General features: G+C 49.4%; 1 long non-coding RNA gene across 1 annotated transcript; it reads right to left on the bottom strand.

Annotated features, from left to right (window-relative positions):
• Nucleotides 1–675: 675 nt before the first annotated feature.
• LOC132015157 (uncharacterized) lies at nt 676–2,692 on the bottom strand. Its single transcript, XR_009403566.1, has 2 exons — nt 2,279–2,692; nt 676–1,551 (listed from the first exon to the last, which is right to left on the bottom strand). It is a non-coding gene; the product is annotated as an uncharacterized LOC132015157 (long non-coding RNA).
• Between the last annotated feature and the right edge of the window lie 369 nt (nt 2,693–3,061).

Genomic DNA, 3,061 nt, shown 5'->3' with positions numbered 1-3,061 from the left:
TCTAAACAATGTGACTTCAATAAAATTTCCACTTTTTTTTAACTAAGTAAGCAGATTTTGAAGTTCACATAGCAAATGAAGCAAACAAGAATGGTCAGGAAAAGGAAAAAGAAAACAGAGCAAAGGGGGGAAAAGGGAAGAAGGAACAGCCATCCCACATATCAAAGCAAGTCATAAAGTCTCAACAAGGGTAACAGCACTATACCAGCTCACGGACAGACAGACCAGTCAGTGGAATAAACTAGAAAGAGACCCAGTTCTGGTCAGTAAATTACAAAGGTAGTATGTCTAATCATTGGGGAATGGGTCAATAAATGCTATCAAAACAACTGAAAAAGAGTCAAGCACACCATACCATACTTCCTATTATGTCTCAGCATTAACTCCAGATGAATCAAAGATGAAATTAAAATGAAACCATAATAGTACTAGAAGGAAACACGGCAAGTTCCTGTAGAACCCTGGAGTATGGAGAGCCTTTCTTTTGTATCCGGAATCCATTAAAAAAAAGTTTACAGTATCCTACCACCTAATTTTTGTAAATCTTATACATACACACAAGGTAAGAAAAATCAAAAGACAACAAGTTGGGCATAAATATTTGCAAGTCGTATCACAGAGAGCTAACCCTTCCTCGACAGGAAAAGAGCTCCCGGAAATGATTAAGGAAAAAGAGCCAACAAGACGATCTTTATTTAGATGCAAAAGGAGACACAGAGGGAGCTCAGAGAAAAGGAAAGGCAAAGTGGCTCCTTACACGAATGGAATGATGTTCAGTCTCACTTTAAAGAAGAATGCAGATGAAAACCACCATCAGGGGCGCCGGTCTGGCTCGGTCGGTTAGACGACTGACTCTTGGTTTCGGATGAGGTCGTGATTTCAGAGTCCTGCGATGGAACCCTCAGTACAGGGTCTGCTTGAAAGATTCTTTCCCTCTGCCCCTCCCCTCACTCATGAGCACTCTTTCATATAAATGCATAAATAAATAAACCTTAAAAAAGAAAACTGCTGTGAAATGTCCATGCAGTGAGGCTGTGGGGAACAAGCATCCCTCCTCGATGACCAGGAGCTGTGTATATGGTACAACCCCTTTCAGAGTACCTGGAAAGCCTTATAAATATCACAAACACACTTGCTTTTGACCCAACCATCCTACTTACGGGAATTTGTCCTACAGACATACCTGCACATGCAGGAAATGTCCTTGGGGGTGGGGAGGGTGGGGGTGTTGTTTGTGGTAGCCAAAGATTGGAAGCAACCCAAGGGTCCATCAATAGGAAACTAGTTAAATAAATTTATAGCATATCCGTAAATAGGACACTATAAAGCTGTAAATATGAATGAAGACACTATTTGGGCACTGACTGGAAAGATCGCCAAGATATTCAATAAAGCGAAGAGAACAAAGTCCAAAGCCATTTGCGTAGAACGCTGACTTTGTCAGGCTTGCCACGAGAGCATCCCACCATCCACATCCAATGTGCATTTCTCCTTCCTTAAGCGAGACTGGGGATCCTTCCAATCTTACATGAGCCATTCACATTTCCTTTTCTGTAAAGGGGGGAAGAAAAAGAAAAAACTATACACACACACACAGAAGCACCATAAAAATGCCCAAGAAACTACCCTCAGTGTTCACTTGGGTTGGGTTGATGGGAGCAGGGGTAGAAGACAAGCTTTTCACGGTTTCGATTCTTGTACCAAGGAAATGAATTATCCATTCAAATTTAAACGCAAACTAAATGAAGTCTTTCCCTACCAATTCTTCAGGCTCCCGCTAAGCCTCTTTCTACATTGGACTTTGGAGGACGGGGCAAGGTCAAGGGTGAACGGGCAGCTGGGGATGCCCCACAAGACCCATCAGGATCACCCCATGTGAACGGACTCCTGCGCGTTTGTAAAAGATGAAGTCAGCGGCGGGGCTATTTTTGCCACAAGAGGAACCCGCGCCTGCTTTGGAAAGAAATGGGCCACCGAGTCAGGGCATCTAGGCAGAGCAATTGTGACCACGGACGGCACATTTCGGCCGCCAGCCCGGGCAAGAGAAGGCTCCCGACCCCAGAATGTTTCTGCTCCAGCCTCCCGTGCTGCAGCTGGACCCCGACTGACCCGACTTCCCTGCGGGGTTTAGAGCTTTACCCGGATTACAGATGTGCAACTGCTCTTAGGTTTGGCTCAGTAACCTGCATTTCTCTTAGAGCATAGCCTGTCACCCCCCCACCCCCCACCTCTAAATATTTCCCAGCCTAAGGGACCCAGGACCACAGCTTTGTTTTACCTTCCTCTGCAGAAGGGCAAGACCTGGCCGTGTCTGTGCAGGACAAGCCAGCGCATCTGATGGATGCGGAGGGAAGAAAGCAAACGGGTGTCTCCAAAGCGCTGGTCCCCGTGGGCCTGGGCACTGGCAGCTCCCCCTTTGCTGCCTCTGATTCTGTGAGCTCAGAGCACAGCACACTGGAAGTCAGCAGAGCAGCTGCCCCAGGAAAGAATGTGCTCGTTCCCCCGTTGGGACTTCAAGGGCAAGGGCTGAGGGGTGTGCCGGTGCTGGGAGAGGGGGAGATACCAGTTTCTCCAGTTCCCACCAGTCTGAACGCGGTCTGCGTGAACAAGCTGGTTTGGCTCAGGGAGGCCCCCGTCCCCAAGCTTTGGCAGCGGGCTGGAGAGAACGCATTTGTTCTGTCGCTAAGGGAGAAGACAGATGTATTCCCCTCCGCCCCCCCCCCCGGTGCCGTGAGGGCCGTGTCAGGGTCTTGGCCCAAAGGGGGCAGGAGACATGGCTACTGGCCACCCAGGAGGGGTCCTGGGGACAGAGGGCTTGAGGCTGGGCTGCCGTCTGCATGGGCATCAAGCAGAGCCACGGCCCTCTGGCCCCTCCACGGCCCTCCACCGCCCGCAGCAGCCCTCCATGTCCACAGTGCCCCCCGGTTTCTACGAGGCCACTTCGACTCCGTAATTAAAAACTGCAGAGGAAGGAGGACTTCCTCTGCAGGAAGGGGGCCTGGTTCACAAGCTCAGTGACAGAAAGGGGATGCCGGGTTCCCTGGGGCCTGTGACTCATCCG

The sequence above is a fragment of the Mustela nigripes genome, chromosome 4 (genome assembly GCF_022355385.1).
Source record: "Mustela nigripes isolate SB6536 chromosome 4, MUSNIG.SB6536, whole genome shotgun sequence".
NCBI classification, from domain to species: domain Eukaryota; kingdom Metazoa; phylum Chordata; class Mammalia; order Carnivora; family Mustelidae; genus Mustela; species Mustela nigripes.
This window is presented reverse-complemented; position numbering and strand designations above follow the sequence as displayed.